This window comes from Heterocephalus glaber, unplaced genomic scaffold (assembly GCF_053883595.1).
Source record: "Heterocephalus glaber isolate CG9 unplaced genomic scaffold, H.glaber_assembly_v1.0 deba00001321, whole genome shotgun sequence".
Classification (NCBI taxonomy): Eukaryota; Metazoa; Chordata; class Mammalia; order Rodentia; family Bathyergidae; genus Heterocephalus; species Heterocephalus glaber.
Genome location: NW_028258256.1, coordinates 23,355 through 46,463, shown reverse-complemented (window position 1 = coordinate 46,463; position 23,109 = coordinate 23,355). Strand labels below are relative to the sequence as shown.

General features: G+C 37.3%; 1 protein-coding gene across 1 annotated transcript in view; it reads left to right on the top strand.

Moving 5' to 3' along the window:
- The window catches only part of LOC147828090 (olfactory receptor 7E178-like), a gene marked incomplete at its 5' end in the record, with an annotated part of 28,014 nt that extends 4,905 nt beyond the window's left edge, over positions 1-23,109 (top strand). The window contains one exon of the mRNA XM_087211150.1: positions 1-23,109. This exon is cut by the window's left edge and continues 4,905 nt beyond it.

The following is a 23,109-nucleotide window of genomic DNA, read 5'->3' as shown; positions in this document are numbered from 1 at the left end:
CATTTACAAATAGCAGGGTCTATCAAAAGCAGTGGTTCTTAACAAGTTTAAAAATATATGTCAAGAATTACTCATTGGTTTGGATCTGAGGCAAGGTTATCTGAATAGTTTAAACTACACAGATAATTATATTGATTAGTGAGACTGAGAAACACTAGCTTAATTCAATAATTTTGAAAATGAATTTCTCCCTATAATTCTATAAGCTATATTATTATACTCAGTTTCATATGTGGAATTAATATATGTGTGTTTAAAATAGTTCCTGTACTTACTTTTGTCTTGCTTGACAGAGCAAGTCTTTGGGTGGTAGAAATAGGAGAATGACAATCCATGTATCCAGAATCTTGATGTGGAATCTACTAAGACAGCACATAAATGTTGGCTCTGAAGCCTGGGCTTTGGATTCTCTTTTGTGCTGAAGTTCTTAATGTAAATATGAGGGTTTCCCCTGCCCCCAAGTTAACACTAGATTTTATTTAACACTATATATTTATATATTTAATACCGTATTCAGTAGTATTCAAAAAAGGGAGAATGCATCTAATGTAAGTTCCTTAAGCTTTTTAAATTTTCTTCAAAATTATAGCTTTGTTAAAGTGATATTTAACAATCCTTTTTGATTCTCTTCCTCCAGAAGTTTTACTCATTTAATAGTTTTACACATCAAAGAGTAGATCAGGTATTCATTCATGGTATCTGTGCTGTAAACAGCAATATATTTGAATTAATATACATTTGAAATACATTATATACTTACATTCATTTGGGGGAATAATATTCAGATTATAGTGAAGGATGGACTGTCATCAGGTCAGTATATAATAATATTATTACCTCACTTTCCTAAAAAAAGGAAAAGAATAATATTTCTCACCAGATATTTATAGGGTTGATAGAAATAAAATCATAGAAAATGAAATGAAATTTAAAACTGTTTATTATCATTTCATTGTTTTGTAGTCATTGACAAGTACAATATAGACTAATGTCACATTGCTGGTCAATGATATGTGTAATTTATCATGTGTAATTAATTTAACTACAGTTCTTCAAATTAGAACCCTAACAAACCCCAGTATAATAGGAGTAATGTACTGAATATTTTTAAATTTTATTTTACTGGTACATTTTAGGTATACAATATAATGACATTCATCATTGAAAATTTGCACCTTTACATGGTCTGTCTTGATTCTTATTTTTTCCCCTTCCCCAGTCCTCCCTTCAACCCCTCCATCCTTCCCTATTTACAAAGACTTTGTTTCAATTTTTTCATTTTCTCATATTAATTCCATTCCCTACTTTCATTTCATCTACCCTTCCCAATTCTCCTCCCCCTTTCCCCTTTTCTTCCTATTTCACATTATCTATTATACATTTTATTCCTTATTTACACATTCAGTTTCTCACACTAGAGAAACTATTTGGTATATACACTATTTGGTGTGTGTCCTATTTATTTCACTTGAGTATAGCCTCAATGTGCATCCCTTTAGCTATAAATGTCTCTAATTTCTCATGTTTTATGACTGAGTACTACTGCATTTCATAAAAAAACCCATATTTTCCTTTATCCAATTTCCAGGTGATGGGCAATTGGGTTGTTTCCAAGTTTTAGCTATTACAAATTGTGTTGCTATGAACATGGGTGCACATATATCACTGTTCTGTGATTCTTTTAATTCTTTTGGGAAGATACCCAGCAGGGGAATAGCTGGGTCAAATGGGATTTCCAGTCCTAGTATTTTGAGGTATCTTCATACTGATTTCCACAGTGGTTGCACCAGTCTACACTCCCACCAGCAGTGGAGCACTGTCCATCTTTCCCCTCAGCTCTGCCATCATTTGTCATTGGTTGACTTCATGATAGCAGCCATTTTTCTGGGGTCACGTGGAGTCTCAGGGTTGTTTTCATTTGCATCTTGCTAATGACCAGTGATGTTGAACATTTTTCATATGTTCATTTGCTCTTTCTACTTCTTTGTCTGAGAAATGTGTGTTCATTTCAGATGCCTGTTTTTGGATTGGGTCTTTAAATTTGGGAGGTTTGGTTTTTTAAAATACTTTATTGATTCAAGATAGTAGACCTTTGTCTGAGGGACAGGTGGTGAAAATATTTTCCCTCATTGTGGGTTGTCTCTTCACACTATTGGTGGTTTATCTTTCTGTGCAGAATCTTTTTAGTAAGAATTGATCCCACCTGTTGATTGTTTGTGCTATTTCATGGACAACTGAGGTTTTGTTTCTAACATCTTTTCCTACACCAATGTCTTAAAGAGTTCTTCCTAAACTCTCTTGCAGCCGGTTTAGTGTTTTTGTTTTAATATTTAGATCTTTGATCCATTTCAATTTTAGTTTAGTGCATGGTGAGAGATATAGGTCTAGTTTTAGGCTTTGGCAATTTGAAACCCCATTTTTCCAGCACCATTTATCAAAGAGGCTATATTTACTCCATTGAGGGACTTTGGCTCCTTTTTCAAAGATGAGATGGCTGAATGTGTGTGGAGCTTTTTTACATCCTCTAATCTGTTCCACTCATCCTCAGGTCTGTTTCTTTGCCAGTACCATGCTGTTTTTATCACAGTAGCTCTGCAATATTGTTTTGAGTTGGGGGTTGTGATACCCCTTGCCATGTTTCTGTTACGTAGAATTGCTTTTGCTGTTCTAGGTCTTTTCTTGTTACAAATGAAATTTTGGATTTTTTTTTCTCAAGGTCCATGACATATCCTTTTGGGGTTTGAATTGGGATTGCATTGAATCTATATAACAGTTTTGGAATTATAGCCATTTTCACTATGTTGATCCTTCCTACCCAGGAGCAAGTGATGTCTTTCCATTTTCTGATATCATCTCCAATCTCTCTTTTTAGAGTGCTATAGTTTTCAGAGTAGAGGTTTTTAATTTATTTTGTTAGGTTGCATGCTAGGGATTTCACTTTTGTGATGTTATTCTGAAAGTAATTGTTTACCCTATTTCTCTCTCCATGAGTCTATTGTTCATGTGGAGGAAAGCTATTGATTTTTGTGCCTTGTGTTGGATCCAGCTACTTTATTGAATTTGGTTATTAAGTCTAGAAGAGTTTTGGTGGAGTTCTTGGGGTCTTCTATATAGAATATCATATCATCTGTGAATAATGACAATTCGACTTCTTCATTTCCTATCTCTATTCCTTTTATTTCTTTCCCTTTTCTAATTGCCATGGCTAATGTTTCCAGTATTAAACAGGAATTGGTGGTAGCGGACACCCGTATCTTGTTCCTGATTTTTGTGTGAAGGATTTCAGCTTCTGACCTTTTAGTATGATATTGTCTGTTGGTTTTTCATAGATGGCTTTTGTCAGATGGAGGTAGAGACCATCTATTGCCATTTTTTGTCGGTTTTTACTTTTATAAATATGTGTTGGATTTTGTCAAATTCATTTCCTGCATCTATTGAGATGATCATTTTTTGTCCTTTGCTCTATTGATATAGTGTATTACATTTATTGATTTGCATATGTTGGACCATCCCTGCATCCCTGGGATGAATCCCACTTCATCAAGGTGTATGATTTCCTTGATGATCTGTATTCTATTTGTCAGAATCTCATTATGGATTTTTGCATCTATGTTCATCAGTGAGCCTGGTATATAGTTCTCTTTCTTCGTTGGGTCTTTCTCTGCTTTGGAGATCGAGGTGATGCTTGCTTCCAGGAATGAATTCAGTAGTATTGCTTCCCTTTCAATTTTATTGAAGAATTTAAACAATAGTGGCAGAGGTTCCTCTCTAAATGTCCTGTAGAATGCAGCTGTGAAGCCATCAGGACCTGGGCTTTTCTTAGTTGGTAAGCTTTTAATGTCATTTATTGATATTTTGTCATTTAGAATTTTTAGGTCTTCTTCATTCCACTTTGGTAATTCATATGTATCTAGGAATCTGTCCATTTCTTCTATATTTTCCATCTTATTGGTGTATGTGCTCTTGAAGTGGATATTGATGATCCCCTGGATTTCTGCTGGGTCTGCTGTAATTTCATCCTTTATATTCCTCATTGCATGGATATTGGCCTTTTCTCTTCTTTTCCTGATAAGTTTGGATAAGTGTTTGTCAAACTAGTTTCTTCTTTCAAAGAACCAACTCTTAGCTTCATTGATTTTTTGTATTGTTCTCTTATTCTCCCTTGCATTGATTTCTGCTCTGATTTTTATACTTTTCTCTCTTATATGAGCTTTGGGTTTGTCCTCCTCTACTTTTTCTAGAAGCATGAGGTTCACCATCAGATTGTTTAATTGTGCTCACTCTGTTTTCCTACTATGAGTATTCACTGCAATGAATTTCTCTCTTAAGACTGCTATAATTGTGTCCCATAGAATCAAGTATGTTGTATTGTCACCGTCATTTAACTGAAGAAACTGTCTGATTTCTTCTTTAATTTCCTCTGTGACCCATTGGTTATTCAGAAGTGTGTTGTTTAATTTCTAGCTGTTTATGAATTCTTTGTGGTTTCTTTTGCTATTGATTTCCAATTTCATCACACTATGTTCAGATAATATATAAGGGATAACTTCAATTCCTTTGCACTTACCTAAATATGTTCTATGAGTGGTATGTAGTCAATTTTGGAAAACTATCTGTGTGCAGCTGAAAAGAATATATATTCTGATTTTGTGGGGTGGAAAACTCTGTAAACATCTGTTAAGTGCATTTGCTCAAGAGGTTCATTGAGTTCTAGTATTATTGTATTAGTGCTTATATGATTTTTCATGTCTGTTAGTATTTGTTTTATATAGTTGGGCCAACTAGTGTTGGCTGCATAGACATTTATGACTCTTATCTCTTCCTCTTTGATTGTTCTCTTTACAAGGATGTAATGTCCTTCTTTGTCCCTCTAAATCAATGTTGGTTTGAAATCCACTAAATTGGCAAAGAGGTAGCTACTCCTGCCTTTTTCTGATTCCTGTTGAATGAAGTATTGTTTTCCATCCTTTAACTTTCAGTGCATGAGTTTCTTTTTTTATTAGTTTGTTTCTTGTATGCAGCAAATTGTTGGATTTTGGTTCTAGACTCATTCTTTCAGTCTATTTCTTTTGATAGGCCACTTGAGATAATTAATGTTGATATTTGTAACTGATACATATTAACTTATCTTTGTCATGTCTTTCTTTTTGTAGGATTATCCCCCTTTGCATTTAAATTCTTGTCATGATACATGGATTCATTCTGGTGGGCTGCTTGGGGCTGTGATACTCATTTCTTTTTGCTAGGATATTGTCTAAAATTTATTGGAGTACTGCTTTGGTATTCATGAAGTTCCTAAGGTGCCCTTTTTCATGAAAGTATTTCATTTCTCCATCAATTCTGAAAGATAATTTTGCAGAGTACATCAATCTGGGTTGGAGGCTGTTTTCCTTTAGGGCTTGGAATACATCACTCCAAGTTCTTGCCTTGAGGATTTGCATTGAGAAGACTGCTGTGATCCTGATGGGCTTTCTTTTGTATATGATCTGTTTCCTTTCTCTAACTGCTTGTAGAACTTTGTTCTTCTGTTGGATTTCTGAAATCTTAACAATTATATACCTATGTGTAGATTTTTTTTTTTGATCAAGGCTAGTTGGAGTCCTATATGCCTCACTTATCTTTATGTAAAGTTCTTTTCCTCTGCTTGGGAAGTTTTCTGCTATTACTTCTCTGAACAGTTTTTTAATGTCATCTGCACTCTCTCCTACTTCTTCATTGACTCCAATCAGTCTTATGTTATTCTTCTTTGCATTGTCTAGCAGTTGCTGGATTGATTTCTCATGGTCCCTTACAATTTTAAAGCAATTTTTCTTTTCCTGGTCACTAATTCCAATCTTATCTTCTATATCTGAGATTCTCTCCTCACATTGGCTCTTTCTGCTGCATAAACTTTCAATGGAGTTTTTAATCTCCTGGTAATCTGTTTGCATCTGTTTTACAGATTCCATTTGTTTCCTATGTTGGGATTCCATCATGTTCCTTGGCTCTTATATTTTTTTATCTGCATCCTCTCAAGATGTATTAATCATGTCTTGCAATATGGGCACAATCTCTACTGTTATCTGAAAAGTTACTTCTGATTTCACTTCTTTCCAGATCCTCTTTTGTTGCTAGTTAAGGAAGTCCAGGTTGTTGAGTATCAGTTTGTTCCATCTTGTTTCCTTTTGGGCTTGCTGTATGTGATCTGTAAGTGTGATTTTGAGGCTTGTCTTCTCATTTCAACCTGGGTGGTGCTGGGGAGGTGGTGTTGCTTGTGCCTGCGTGTCTCACCTCCTCTGTGGTGGGAACAGTGGTACATTGGCCCAGAATCCTCCTACTCTGCACTGGGATCAGTGACATGTTGACCTGGAAGCCTCATACTCTGAGCTGGGAGTGGTAGCATGTCGACCCAGAAGGCTCTCCTCCTCTGTTGAATCTGATTGTGCTTCCTCTCCATGTACAAGTCTCAGCTGATCTTTCCATCCCAGCTTCCAGCCCTGCCCTGTTGAAGGGACACCTTGGGATGCACACAGATTGCTGGAAGGACTGGGGATGTACTGAATGATTTTAAAAAGATAAACAATCTTTGAGCACTTATACTCTTGAAGAAGGGAAAGTGGGAAACAGGAATGATACAAAAACTTAGATAATAAGTGCTATATAAGTAGGTGTACCAATTATAAATGTTTAATTTAGCCTCCAGATTTGCAACCTAAGTTTTAAAATATTTTCTACTTTAGATGAATCTGTACCATTGTCAAAATGCAAAAACATGCTTTGTTTCTTAATTTCCTTTAATTAGATTTTTTTTTTTCTTAAAGAGGGAAGGATTCTTTTCTCTTCCTTTTTTTCTGCAAAGAGTAAGCTGTAGTTTATGTGAATAGGGGCTTATCTTTAATGTTTTTGGTCATTAGACATTGTTTAGTGTAAAATAGTTACAGAAGGAAGAAAATAATACAGAAACCAGTATTGAAAGAGTTCCAAGAAGATGTTATTTTTCACAACTGAGAAGTAGTGGCAAAGTTATATAGACCTCAGGTATAAATATTTGACTTGTGGATACTTTTTTGAAAATATATCCAGAAAGCTGTGTGTGGTGGACCACATTTGTAATCCCAGCACTCTAGAGGTTGAGACAGGAGAATCCCTTAAGCCAATTAATCATACAAATGAGTCTGGACAACATTTCAAAACCCCATTTAAAATACCCAAAACAAAAATATGTCAGTTTGGAATTATTGTCCAGCTAGTGGGTCCTTCTCTCAGCACAGAAAGAATTACAAAGTAGAGAGCCAAAAAGGATTGAGCAAAAGTATTTCATTGTACAGAGAAAGAAAAAGCAGAATTTATTGGAAAGTTAAAGCAAAAAGGCCCCAGGCAAATAAACCTGGGCAGGAATCTGAAGGGATCACCAAAGGGACTCCCCATTTAGGGCTGATATGCTGAAAAAAATGACTCCATTGCTAAAATGATCAGTGTAAATATAACAAAGACATTCTTCAGAGGACTATGAATATCTCCTTCCTGGGCAAAAACAAATCCCATCAATATAATGAAGCCTTTGTTTAATGAGCTTCCAGGTATCTTGGCCTTGGTCATGGATGGGTCCTTTACTGAATCTTTCTGAGTCCTTCTTTGCAATGGCTTTTGGCATTACTTTCTGTTCCAGGCCTGTCCCCTTTATCCCCTCCCCTCATGGGCCTGTGTTACTCTAACAAGTCTTCTCAGCCTTCTACGTGGCCCTGCCCTTGTGAGACCAAAGTAACTCTATTTTGCTTGTGTGAGACCAGAATGACTCCATTTTGCCCAAAATGGAGTAGTCTCCTTTGTTCTCTCACATTAATGATTAAAATGTGCTTGGTCTAGGACAAAAGACACAATCTGTAACACAAGATTCCTAAGTTTATTACTCAGCCATCTGTTTACCCAGGAAATGAACATCCTGGGCCCACTATCTGTAGGAACAATCTGTTAATGTGCTGACTATCCACACAGGGTGACTGTGACTATTAGTCAAGATGTCTGCTGACTATCAGTATGTGACAGTGGGCCACTAACCTTTGTCCCCCTTTTCCCTTGTAAAACCTATACGTAATCCCCCTCAACCCCCCAATGAGCCTAGCCAGTCAAAAATCTACACTTCATGCATGCTAAGTGCCGACCAATCATTGTAATTGCTAGATGAAACCTTGCTATAACTTCTATAAAAATCCCGCTAATTTGGAACTCGGGGCTCTCAATCTCGATCCGCTGTGTCGGTGACAATTGAGAGTCCCTGCTTAAGCTTGAATAAACGACCCTCATGTGCTTACATTGGAAACGGCCTCCTGATGGTCTTTGGGACTTCACAATCTGGGCACTACACCCTCAACAGAGCCTCTCCTTAGGTTAGGAAATACTACACAAACCCTAAAAAATGGAACCTAAGCCAAACCATGCCTGCAGAGGGCTTGTGGTTCATTCTCCCCAGATCTCTCATTTCCCTGCTTCATAGAGAGTACTGAGGACAACTACTTTTTTCTTTTTCCCCATGTTTTCTCTTTCAAAAGGAATACAGAAGTAGAGCATCCAATACAGTTCTTGGAATTCTATCACCAACTCTCAAATACCCAGACCTACAGCCCATCTTCTCTGCATGTTTCCTGTCCATGTGTCTGGTCATGGTGCTCGGTAACCTGCTCATCATCCTGGCCATCAGCTCTGACTCCCACTTCCATACCCCCATATTCTTCTTCCTCTCCAGCCTTCCTTTCCTGACATCTATTCAGTCTCCAGCACAGTCCCAAAGATAATTATAGGGATTCATACTCACAGTAGAGAAATCTCCAATATGGGCAGCCTCACTCAGATAATCCTTCTTGTATTCTGGACAGTATATTTCTGACTCTGTATCCTATGACCAGTTTGTGGCCATTTGTCACCCTCTGAAGTACCTACTCTTATGAATGCCACCCTCTGTGATTTCTTATTTTTGTTTAGCTTTTTAGAAGCCCTACTATACCATTTGATTGTTTTACAGTTTAGAAACTTCACGGATGTGGACATTTCCAATTTCTTTGGTGATCCTTCTCAAGACCTTGTTCTTCCCTATTCTGATACCTTACCAATAAATCAGTAGAATAGTTTATTCATGTAGTACATGCTTCTTTTTCATTGCAAGGATCTTTTTCTTTTACTATAAAATTGTTTTCTCTATTCTGATAATCCAATCACCAAATGGGAAGTACAGTGGACCCTTGGCTTATGAACCCAATCAATTCCTGTGGACTGGATGTAGCTCAAATTGATTAAAACTCAATACAGCAGATATCTGGATCTTTGCCTGGGTACATGCTGTGGATACAAGAGGCAGATAAATCTTCCAATAACCTAATTAACCTAAGTTGTTTGCATGTCAGGCCAGTTGTAACTTGTGGGTCCACTGTATAAACTTTCTCCACTCACGGGACCCACTCAAGAGTTGTTGGCCTATTTTACAGAACAGGCCTCAGAGTGCAGCTGGGCTCAGATATTTCTAATTTTCCTACAAACAGCCTGGAGGCCTCAGTGATATACACCATGGTCATTTCTATGCTGAATTCCTTCATGTACAGTTTCAGGAACAGGGACGTGAAAAACACCCAATGGAGACTCTGCAGCCAAATCTCAGGAACTGTGGAATGCATTTGGTATGTTGTTTGGAAAACCAGTAAAATTTACCATGTAGACTTATAAATCCTGCCTTTTTGGTCTCATGATTTCTATTTCAATGGCTTTAATTTTCATGGTATTTCATAGCAGATGCCAGCATTTGGGGGAAGGATGAATACAGGGTTTTAAAATGAATATGCAGGTTCAGTTTGGAAAACGGAAGTTTTGGAGATAAAAGATGCTAATAGCTCCCTAACAATGTGAATATAATTCATGCAATTGAGGTGCAAGGGTAAAATGGCAAACTTTGTTATGCTTACTTTACCAAGATTAAAAATATAGAAATAAAACAGGTATATCTGTGAAAAAAAGAAAGGAACATAACCAGTGTGCAACAGGCAGAAACATTCTCCCAAGTCAGTCAAGAGAGAGCCCTCAGGCCGTTTATGGAAATTAATTTTCTGTTCTCCTTCCATTAATGTCAGGAAGTCCTTAGAGATTGTGATAACTTGGTTAATGTTAGACAATTACAAGCTGTGTCCATTGAATGTGCAAGATTATATACTGGTAACTAATCAATCCATGGCCCTTTCCTTCAGTAAACTGTTCTTCCAGCCCTTTGGTTTGATGATTCCAGGGCAGGTGCCACTGTACCTGTGACTACTGCTCCTTTGCTTCTCTGGATCTGGAAGATCCCACCTATCAATCCTGAGACCAGATCCTTAGCCTTCACTGGGCACCAAACTGAATCTGCAATCTTTTACCATGTCACTCCAGAGAAACGCCCCAAGCCAGTAAGTGCTGAGGGAGATGGGTGGAGGTAGGACCATGAGCACCATTGTTTCCTCACCATAGTGAAATCAGGTGATTTTGGTAGTCAAGTGGTAGAATACACATGTTCAAAAATTTAACTGTGAGGACTGTGATATTTATCTATGTGTTTGTGATGAGGGCCCTAGAATTGTCAAAGTTTTGCTTTCCTCCCACATTGATTTTATTTCCCATAGACATTGCATCTATGTTAGCTGATAATGGACCTTTAAAGTGTTTGCAAAGCATTTCAAAAGGACTATGAAGATGGTAATTAGGAGGATTAAGATAAGGATAGTTTCCTTAACACCAGGAAGTTATTGAGCCATTCCTGAGTGTCAGGTTCTGGGCTTTGTATTCTATGCAGATTGGTTGAATTCATCCTCATAGGCTTCCCTATGCAAGAAGTGCCACATTATTTTACTTTACAGAAAAGAAAAGAACACATCCTTTTGATGTAATTTGTCACAGGTGTTTTGTTTGAAAATTCAGAATGGAGCTGTCTGATTAGAGCCAAAAGGCACCTAGGAATGAGAATGCTTGCGGACTGTATTAGGAGATGAATATCTATCTCTCATTTCTGATTCCTCTTAACCTACAATGTGTTGACAGAAGGAAGCATCAAAAGTGAAACCATCACTGGGCATGGTGAGAGGCTCAGGCAAGCCCAGGTTCTTGGGTGGCTGTGGCAGGAGGATCAACAGTTCAAAGTCAGTTGGGGTAAGTTAGTAAGATCCTGTCTCAAAAAAGTAAAACTGAGGGCTGGGGATTTAGCTCAGTGGTTTCACTGCCTGCTGTGCAAGTACAAAGACTCGAGTTTGATCCCTGGTACAAAAAAAATAAATAAATAAAACTGACAATGATGTAGCTAAATACATTCCAGATTTAATGCAAACCACTGGAAAAACAAATTATTCATTGAATTGTTTCTCCCTCTGTTGACAAATCTTGTTTTTCTCTATTCACTGTCACACTATTATTAAAATAACATGATCAATATTTTCATGGGCACAAGAAAGCAGAAGAGACACAAAGAGAATATGGAGGAAATTCTTATTGTTAGGGCTGAGACCTGTTTTATATTTTCAAATTTTTCTGAGGCTCCAATTCCATTTGACAATTTTATTTTTCAATAGAATTAAAAAAATAAAAAACATAATGACAAAATATGTATTGGGGTCCAAATTTTGCTTACTGCTGTATATTTTGGCAATGGATATTATACTATTTCCATTGAGTAGACTGACCAGAGATGAGGAGAAATTCACATACCTTCTATGCAATGTAGCAGGTCAATATTCAGGACTGAAATCTTTCTTTAATACTTTATTCCTTCCTTCTTTCCTCACCTTTCTTTCCTCCCTTCCTCTCATTTGTGTGGTTTTTTTTTTTCTTTTTTTTTGTACTGGCGTTTTAACCCAGGGCCACAACTCCAGCCAATATCCTACTTCTTTATTTTGAGATAGAGTCTTGATAAGTTGTGCAGGTTGGGCTTTAACCTATTGTCCTCCTGCCTCAGCCTCCCAGAGTGCCCTAATTACACCTCAAATATTCAGTTTTTACACCCAACCCAGGGTGTTGTCTCCTTTATTTGAGTTAAATGAAAATAGTATTCCTAATGCAATACAAAATTTCTTGATTAGTTATCTTGGAAGGATAATTACTACTTAAATTCAGGCATATTTTTGATGATATATATTAAGAAAAATATGACATACATGACAGGGACTGACATTTATTTGGACTGTTGTGCCCAGATTGTGAAGTCCCAAAGACCACCAGGAAGCCGTTCCCGATACAAGCACATGAGGGTCGTTTATTCAAGCTAGAGCAGGGGCTCTCAGATGTCACTGACGCAGTGGATCAAAATTGAGAGCCCCAAATTTCAAATTGGTGGGGTTTTTATAGAGGTTACAGCAAGGTTTGGAGATTTTCCATTTAGCAGTTACATGATTGGTTAGCATTTAGCGAGCATGACGTGTACATTTCTGATTGGCTAGGTTCATCAGGGGGGTTGAGGGGCGGTTACATGTAGGTTTTATGAGGGAAATGAGGGGCAAAGGTTGGTGGTTGACTGTCACATACTGATGGTCAGCAGACACACTATTAGTCACGACCATTACGTACTGACAGTGAGCACATCTACAGATTGTTCTATGGATAGGGGGCCCAGAATGTTCATTTCTTGGGCAAACAGATGGCTGAGTAATTAACTTAGGAACTTTGGTTTGTTACAGATTGTATCTTCTGTCCCAGAGCAAACACATTTTAACCATTAATTTGTGAGAGGCTAGGGGAATGGTGGATTTTAGCAAAATGGAGTCACTTTGGTCTCATAGGACAGTAAATATAGGTGATTAATATTAATACTGACAATACAGCAATTGTGGGAATTGAAACAACTATCCTCCAGCCACATTTTTTATAGCACTATTATTTGTGTGAAATGGAGAGAGGTGCAAGAATTTTTAAAGGGGTGTTATAACAATGAATTTATAAATTAAATAATGTCCTCTCAGATAAAACTGAGCATCAATTAAAAGTGGATGTTTATATTACAGAGACTTGAAAGCACAGGTCATTATAAAGTAATACATTACAGAGGCAGTCAATGTGTTGTACACTACTTAGAAAAGCTTTGGGTACTCTGATGAGTAAGGTCTTAAAAACTCTACACATGTACAAATCAATACTATCATGGAGACATTGATAAGAAAATCTACCCACCAAGTTCCTGGCAGCAATTTTTTGAGGATCAAATGTCTGTGAGAATGGAATCATGCACAGATAACCAAGAACTGAAATTTGATAGGTATTTGTTATAAAGCAAATATTATTAAATGTTTATATTTTTTGAATTGACAAATATATTGATGATAAAAACAAGTAATGTTATTGCACCATTTCTGAATGCCAGGATATAATTTAAGGCAGTTGTTCTCAACTCTGGTTGAAGAGAATGTCGCAAAGAACTTCATATGCACACATTCTGATAGTATGGGTTTTGGAAAAATATCAAGGTTTCTGTATATTTTAAAGCTTACACAGTAAATGTATTGATATATGAGATTGGGAACCAATATTTTAGCTATTTTATACTTCTAAAAGTTTTTGGGTTTTTTTGTTTTGTTTTGGTACCAGGGATTGAACTTGGGACCTTGGACTTGTGAGTCAGGCGATGGAACCACTGAACTAAATCCCCAGCCCTATACTTTTAAAAGTTTTTAAACAAGCCTGTAAGTCACATATATTTTTATATGCTGTGCTGTTCATGTTTGTCCTCAATAGTTCCTGTATTTCTCTCCTTTTTCTTTTATCAAAATTCAGTAATATTAAAATCTTCACAAATAATGAACCCAAGTTGCTTTCAGAGGGCAGAAATGAAACAACTACAATCCATGTATTAGGAAAAATGATGTGAAAATCTATGAGGATTTTTTAAAAGCTTGGGATTCACACCAAGATCAGGGAGTCTTTCCTTGTTCTAAAGTCCTCAAATTTATAAAAGATTGATTATGTTCAGAAAAATGGTGTCATCCGACAAATATAGGAAACTGTAATTTAAAAAAAGTAAAACAACAAAAAGACCAAATACTTCCTCTGCAAATTTTTTATGGGGTCAATGCAAATAAAAGTGTATAATATAAAGAAAATTTTAAAATATTTAATATTTTATTGTTTTAAATAATCTGCAGATGAATGATAAAGAAAATGTGGTAGTTATATACAATGTAGTGCCACTGAGCCATAAAGAAAGAGAAATTTGAGTCAATTGCTAGAAAATGGATAGATCTTGAGATCATAATTCTGAATGAAATATGTTAGTTGCATAAGATTAAATATCTCAGGGTTTCTCTAATGTGAGGGATCAACAATATACATAATTTAAACAGCAAAGTAAAAGACCCATGTTAAGAAACAGGTAGACAGACTCTAGATATGGGAAGGAGATCTGAGGAAAGGGGAGAAGGAAGGCTGGGTGGAAGAGGGAGTAGAAATGATCAAGATGCCTTATGTATATGTTTTAATTCCCCAAATTAAATGTAATTGCTGCATACCAGAAACATATAGAAATAAAACATGTTAAAAGGCTTATCAAAAACTTTAAAGATGAAATTTATACCAATCCCACCTTTTGGAATGTGAATTCCCAGACATATGTGGTAACAAACCATGTTTCTTAAAGTTTGAAGCCCACAAAACACAAAGATAGGAGTGAAATAAGGAAGAACTTTGAAAAGATAAACAATATTGAGTACTTACATCTTTGAAGGGAGGAAATCATCAAACCTAGTAACGATTGAAGACTTGAAGAAAACTGTCACAGAAGACAATGTTCCAGTCAAGAACTAGCAATTTAATTTAGACTTCACATTATGCAATTCATCTAATAAATCCATATATATATGACTATTGTACCATTGTTTAGAATATTATAAGGCTAATTAGACTGCATATTCATTCCTTTTAACTAAAATAAATTTTATTTCTCAAGTGAGTAAAAATATTTCTTTCTTTGCTTTTTTCCCTAAAAGAGTATGGCCTATGTTCCTGTAATCATGAACTTGATATTGTGAGACCTAAGTGAATGTGAGACCTAAGTGACTACATTTTAAAATTTGGCTCCATCTTAAAATAAGGTGGCCTGGACATAAACTCCAGTTCCAAGAAAAACCACAAGATGTACTTTGACCACCTGCCTGTGATAATGTTCAGCAGTCCCCTAGCAACAGCTAATCAGTAGTTACCCCAATACCCCAATGTCCCAGATGTTCTTTTCGATAGCTTGAGCAACTGTTTGCAGTTTGGCCCCCAAGGCACTGCCAATCAAGTTTAAACATTCAAAATTTGCTATGTACCAGCCAATCATGTAATTTCCAAACTGGAGCTCCCCGAACCTTGCTGTAACCCCTATAAAAACCCCTGCTGATTTGGAGTAGGGGGCTCTCAATCCTGACCCGCTGTGTCGGCGATGGTCGAGAGTCCCTGCTCCAGCTTGAATAAATAACCCTTGTGTGATTGCATCAGAATCGGCTCCTTGGTGGTCTTCGGGGTCCTCGTGATCTGAGCACAACAGATATGTCTAGTGGCTCTGGTCTTCTGACTTTGTTGAGTGTCTCTAAAGTAGGTATACATATAAGTATGTGAGTAATACTGAAGCCAATATTTTAAGAGGTCCAAGAGTTGAGTTTGCTACAAATATGAAATAATACTGAAAGTATATACATTAATTATGAATACCGGAAATAACAATATATCCAGGGTGCTTATTTTTGCTTCCTTTTTCCCAGTATCTTTTCTAAGTAAGATATTTTCATGACAAAGGACACCTGAGGAGCTTCATGAATACCAAAACAGCACTCCAAAGAATTTTAAACAATATCCTATAAAAAGACAATGAGGGTAACAACTCATGAAGCCCAGCCCAATTAATACATCACACAAGACAAGAAATTAAATGCAAAGGGGGAGAATCCAACAAGTGGAAAAAGTCATGAAAAGGATAGATCAATACATATCAGTTATAAATATCAATGTTAATTTTCTCAATTCACCAATCAAAAGAAATAGACTGGCAGGATGGGTCAGGAAGCAATATCTAACAATTTGCTGCATACAAGAAACACACTTAATTCAGAAAAAAACTCATAAACTGAAAGATAAACCATGGAAAACAAATTCTGTGTGACAGGAACTGAAAAAAACCAGGAGAAGCTATTCTTTTTGCAGATCAAATAGTTTTCAGACCAACATTAATTAAGAGAAACAAAGAAGGCCATTCTATCCTTGTAAAGGGAACAATCCAAGAGGAAGAGTTGACAATCCTAAATATGTATGCACCAGATACCAGTGCACACAACTAAATAAAGCAAATATCAGAGAGCATGAAAAATCAAATAAACACTAATACAATACAGGGAGGTGGGCTCAAAACCCTACTGTGACAAATAGATCAACTAGACAAAAATAAACAGTGAAATACTGAACTCAACCAAACTCTTGAGCAAATTGAATTAATAGGTGTTTACAGAGTGTTCTACCCAACAAAATCAAAATACACATTCTTTTTGGTGAGACAGGTGTCATTCTCCAAAATAAATGACATACTACCTCATAGAAAAAAGATTTCTTGAACAAAACCCGCCACACATGAACTAGCACAAAGAATCAACAACCTGCATCTCATCTTATTTTTTTATTATTCATTAAGTTTATTGATAAATTTTATGTATACAATACGATGACAATCATCATTGGTAATTTGTTCCTTTAGATGATATAACTTGGTTCTTATTATTTACCATTCCCCTGCCCTCCCTTCAACCATCTCACCCCTCCCTATTTACAAAGACTTTGTTTACATTTTTTTCATTTTCTCACATTTATTCCTTTCCCTCCTTTCCATTCTCCTACTCATCCCACTTCACCTTCTGCTTTGCCCCTTTTTGTCCTATTTCTCATTATCTATTATACATTTTGATCCTTATTTACACTTTCAGTTTTTCACACCAGAGAAACTATTCCATATTTGCACATGTGTGCCTTTTCTTAATTTCACTTAAGAGTATGGCCTCAATGTGCATCCATTTAGGTATGTCTCTAGTTTCTCATTCTTTATGGCTGAGTGGTACTTTATTTTATTTTTAAAACTCCCACATCATCTTTATCCAGTCTCCAGTTCATGGGCAATTGGGCTGTTTTTAAGTTTTAGCTATTGCAAACTGTGCCTCTATGAACATAGGTGCACATGTATTATTGTGATATGATTCTTTTAATTCATTTGGGAAGATACCCAGCAGGGGAATAGCAAGGTCAAATGGAACCTCTATTCCTAGTTTTTTGAGCTGTCTCCATATTGATTTCTACAATGGTTGAACAAGTCTGCATTTCCACGAACAATGGAGAAGGATTCTTTTCTCCCCATAACCCTACCAGGATTTGTTGTTGATTCATTTTTGATAGGAGCCATTCTTTCTGAAGTGATGTTAAATCTTAGTTTTGTATTCATCTGCAAATCTACAGTAAGCACTGATGTTGAACATTTTTCACATGTTTATTTGCTGCTTTTATTTCTTTGTCTGAGAAATGTCTGTTCATGTCAGATGCCCATTTTGGAATGGGGTCTTTAAATTTGGTCGTTCTGATATTTTTAAATCTTTATAAATTTTAGATAGTAGTCCATTTTCTGTGGAATAGCTGGTAATTTTTTTCCCACAGTGTAGGTTGTCTCTCAGCTGTGTTGGTGGTTTCTCTTGTATTTCAGAAAAATTTTAATAAGATGAGACACCCACTGTCATGCATACTTTTCAGTAATGCTCTCTGAGCATGGTAAAATGTTAACCTTTTTCATTTGTAACAAAGATGTACAAAGGACAGAGAAAACCTGGGAAGTCATGGTGTGGGCAATGAGGAGTTTTATTTTGTTCAGAGGGGCTGATTGTGAGTGGACTGAGTAAAGGGTATCCAACCTGGAGTCGTCAGAGTACAAAGCATTTAAAAGGAAGAGGAAGGATTATTTCCTTGAGGAATTTGTGTGGATAGAGTGAAGTCATCCCTCTCACATGGGTGGTAGTTGCAAATATCACCAGATTCCTTGTAACTGAAGTGGCTGGATCATGATTTACTGTCTCTGTTCTTTCCTGGACATCTGCTGCCAAGACATGATGATGCCCCCATCATATTTGGCACTATGCTCCTGCCCATGCTGTTGCCATGGAAATGGTGGGCACTTTGGCCCATGTGGTTGTCTTACCCAATGGGCATGACATTCTCATCTTTTCACTGCTATTTTCAAAAGAGGAGAGTAAGGGAGGTGTGTGCTGTTTCTCATGGTTGCTTTATGCTGAACATGTGAGCAATGAGAACAACTTAATTGGAAGAGAGATCTTGGAGAATGTGGCAGTGTGGGGGATGGTCGCATCTAGCATTTATTCTATTGACTGATTAGTGATAACCTGAATTTGATTTTATAGGAATTGTGAAAAGACTCGAATGAGGCGTGGCCCAAAGAATAGAAGGAAGAGGAGAATAGAGGAAAGAGGTCTCATTAAGGGAAGGAGCCTGAAGCCCAGCCCCGAATATTGGTCAAGAGTTGGAATATGCTATCTAACTTTTAAAGCCTTTTTAGTTAGCGTTTCTGTTGTGTCTTATACTGTGCCCAAATAGTGGGTATAAAAGCCACATTTTGTCCTAGGAAGATATATAAGCTGCCTTTATGGTTACAAGAAGATCTAAGCCCCAAATATTTTGCTATTGCTGCCTGGGAATCTATCTGATGCTGTAAAGTAAGAATGAAGTCATCTATATTTTGAAGTTATTGGAAAGATCTCAAGAGAGAAAATAATAGTAGGTCAGGGAAGTAATAAGTCTCTATGTTGTTGGATTGAGACTTTAATGGTGACAAGGAGGCTGGGGGAAAGAGGCATAGAGGGAGAAAGATGTCCTATGGAGAGCAGAAAGAGGTAATGAGCCTGGCAAGCAACATCTACAGAAAATGTCTCCAGCTAGGATCAGGGCCTAATGGAGCATGAGTGAGTGGCCAAGGCATGTGTCTCCATGGTTTGCCAGACACCAAGGGAACACAGGAGTGTTCCATGACCAGTGCTGAATTTCAACAGCATGGAAAGTTGGATGAGCTTCTCTGTGTCTTGGTGGGTGAAGAGACAGAAGAAGAAGGAGGAGGAGCGGAACCTAGCAAAAAAGGTGTTCAGGATCTTCTGTATCAGTCATTCAATAGAAGCAGGCCTAGGAGAAAGGAAAACAATTTGATCTTCTTTGTGGAGAAGTCACAGAATCTCCTGAAAAAGGAGGTCTTTTATCTACGTAAGAGTAAGGAAGGACTGGAGTGGAAGCCTGAGTGTGAAACCAAGTAATATCAAAGCATAGTGAATGAAGGAAGTGGGTAAAACAAAGGAGAGGGAGGGGCAAGACATTTATGTGTCCTCTGGAACAGGGTCAGCCTGAGGGAAGTAGGGGAGGTTACTTGTGATTTCCAAAAGGAAGAGTCAGGTGTTATTAGCAGGACACAGCATAACTTGAGAGCAATGTACCCTCTGGGTAGGATCTCATAGACAGACAGCCATTAGAGTTAGGCTATCTTCACAAGGCTAGGTGTCAGAACACAAGAGAAGATTATCAGGGTCCTGGATCTCTTTTTTGGCTTGTTGCAGATCTGGAAGGCAATCTTTGATTGGACAAAGTGGAGCCATATAAAATCTCAAATGGCCTATATTCCACAGGTTGCTGGGGGTGGGGTGGAGGCTCAAATGTGAAGAGAGCAATCAGGAGCAGAGAAACCCAATCTTTGGGGAGTTTGAGTATGATCCTAGTAATGTGAGACTAAGAAGGCCCTTATTCCTTTCTACCTTTTCAGATGACTCAAGCTGGTAGGGCATGTGAAGGCTCCATTGTATACAAAGTAACTTGGACACCTCCTAGGTAATTTGGCCAATGGAAGCTGGGCTATTGTCTGATTGAATGGAGGTAGGAAGGCCAAGGTGAGAGATAATATTGACTGGGTTCAGTTTGGGTACAAAGCACTGTCCCTAATGTGGAGAATTCTTCATTTGGAGTGCATCTCTGTCAGAGGTGACACTGGCTTTGGTTATGTGTTGGTGTTCAGACACCTATTCAGCCTACTCAAAAGTGATTAGAAAAGTCCTGGTAACTGAATTATCAAAAAAGAACAACTTGTGGTTATATCAGCATCTACAGAACCAATCAAATATCAGTTATATAATTTGAAACTTGTCTAATATTTTTGTGTTCTTTCTAAGGCAGGAAGATTACAGAAGAGTACTGATGATGAATATAGTGGGATATAGAGAATAAGAGAAGTAAAAAGAAGAATAGAAGGAGATAGTTCAGAAAAAAGGAAAGAATAAAATGAGAAAATAACAAGTGAAAGAAAGAAAATAAATAGGACTTAGCTTATTCTCATATCTGGGATAAAGGGAGGGTTGAAAGTGTGTTTCAGAGGACAAGAAGAAGAAAGTAGAAAGAGTAAAAGGAAAATTTTGAAAGATGTGGTGAGAACATTGGAATTAAATAAGGTCTACCAAGAAAGTGTGTGTTTGAATTCTCCATACATGAATTTTATTGAGGATTAATTTGACATGATCATCATACTATAGAAAGTAAACCAATAATTATTTTTTCTCCCCTTCACATTCAAACACCTCACATACATATTCTAAGATTCAAACAAAAAACAAAAACAATTTAAAAATAAAGTAAAATTATTAAAAATATGTGCAAATAATATTTGTGTCACACAATAGCTATCAGAGAGGAAGAGAGAGAAAAAAGGATTTTGAGATGGTGCTAATGGAAAGAAAGTATAGAGGGATGGAGAAAGAAGTTTAAAGGGGGCACATTGGAAGATACAGGGAGGTTGTGTCTGATTTATAAATCACAAAATTAATTTTGCTCACCCTACAAAACAACCCTTTGCCTAGTAGAACTGTGGTGTCCAGATTACGAGGTCCCCAAAGACCACCAAGGAGCCGATTTTGATGCAAACACACAAGGGTCATTTATTTAAGCTCGAGCAGGGACTCTCATTCGACACCGATGCAGCGGGTCAGGATTGAGAGCCTCTACTCTAAAACACCAGGGGTTTTTATAGAGGTTACAGCAAGGCGCAGGGTTTCAAAAAGGCACGGGGTTTTAAATCACACACAAATCACACAATTGGCTAGCATTTAGCAAGTTTTGAAAGTTTAAACCTAATTGGTTGGGCCTTGCACGCTGAACTCCAAACAGCTGCTCAAGTCATCGAACAGAACATCTGGGATACTGGGGTATTGGGGTAACTACTGATTAGCTGTTGCAGGCCACCGAGAAGAGCATCTGGGACATTGAGGCAGCTACTGATTAGCTGTTGTTAGGCTAGTTGTTAGGGGACTGCTGAACATTATTACAGGCAGGTGGCCAAAGTACATCTTGTGGTTTTTCTTGGAACTAGAATTTATGTCTAGGCCACCTTACTCTAAGAAGGGGCCAAATTTTAAAATGGAGTTATTTAGGTCTCACAGAACTTAGCATCCTGAGGTAAGGAACTGTAGAAATAAAAGGATGAACTCTTAGTTCTACACTATTACTAGGACCTCGCTGACCCCCTTAGCTCTTACTAAAAACAATAGAAGATGAAATAGTGAATGAAGAGAAAGAAAAAAATAAAAATGTGTTGTGCTGTCAGTATTGGTGAAAGACAAAAGAAAAGGATATGGTGGGGATTGGAGTATGTCTGAGAGGAGAAGTAATTTAAAAGAAAAGGAAGAGGGAGTGGAAACAAAGCACTGTGGAGAGTACAGCCAGATTCCAATTTATTATAAAAGTAAATGATTTATTTAAATTTATGCAACAGCTCATGGGAATGGAAAATCTGGTGCAGATTTGTAAGCACTATAGCCTAGATTCCTATGGACTTCTTAACACACAACATCCCCCAGGTCTTTCAAAAAGTGATATCAGAATTTAGGAGAAAAAAATCCACATACATAACAGCCCACAAAATTATAGAATCCATTCATTCCTAGTTACACTGTACTCAGAATTTGACCAATGTGCTGTACTCCCTCAGTTCAAATCCATTCATTCCTAGTTACACTGTACTCAGAATTTGACCAATGTGCTGTACTCCCTCAGTTCAAATCCATTCATTCCTAGTTACACTGTACTCAGAATTTGACCAATGTGCTGTATTCCCTCAATTCAAGAATGCAGAGAACTTGTGTAATAGCACTTGTGGGGGGCTGATCTCCTGTCCTCTGCAGTCAGGACCAATAGTTTGTCTGTGTCCACCAGTGCTTGACCTGATTTCCCTCTGAGTATTTGTTCTCTTGCTTACTAGGGAGTGAAAAACCTCGGAGTTGCTGATGGACCACTGAGACTGCAGTCTAGCACCCTGTTTTTCCGTGATCTCTAGAGGGGCTTCCTCAATCTCTGCTCTCATCCCTCTACAATAATCCCTGCAACTGCTTATATATTATCTTTTTACAACATTCTGAGTGAGTGCACTTTGCCAAGCCTTCTGACCACACTGTTCTTCTCTTGCTTTCCAACTGAAATAAATTCTAGGTCTGTGCCACACAATGAATCTCTATCCAGCCTAGGAATTGAGTCTCACTTAGGGGCTCAGCAGAAGAAGAGATCCCTTCTGTTTGGAATTATGCATGGGAGATGATGCAAAGGAGCTCAGCACAAAAAGAAGGAAGCAGGTGAATCCATGCCTCAGGTTGAAATGTGCTACAGAGCTTCATATCAATTCAGGTTCTAGCACCTTCTGAATACAGTTAATTGTACTTATCAATAGTTTTCTCCTTGGATAAGGAAGGAAGTCCTTATTTTTAAAACAAAAACTCACATTGACTACATTCTTAATTTCCAAACATTGTTTAGTAGCTGCACATTGGAGGTGGATGATATTTTCCTTATTTTCCTTAAGCAGTATGAGCACAGAGAGGAGGAGACATTCACAGTCAGGCAGCAGGTCAGTGATGCAGGACTAAGTGCTCACTTCCTGCATTCCCCATCTGACCCCAAGAAGCAGTCTCCTCCACTGGGGTAAAAACTTTGTGTTATTCTCTATATGATGATGGAATTTCTTTGTGTCTTATCTCAATGAGTTTACTGTTTGAAAGACTGCAGGGATATTTTGAAGATATTTCTCAAGAATAAGTTGATATA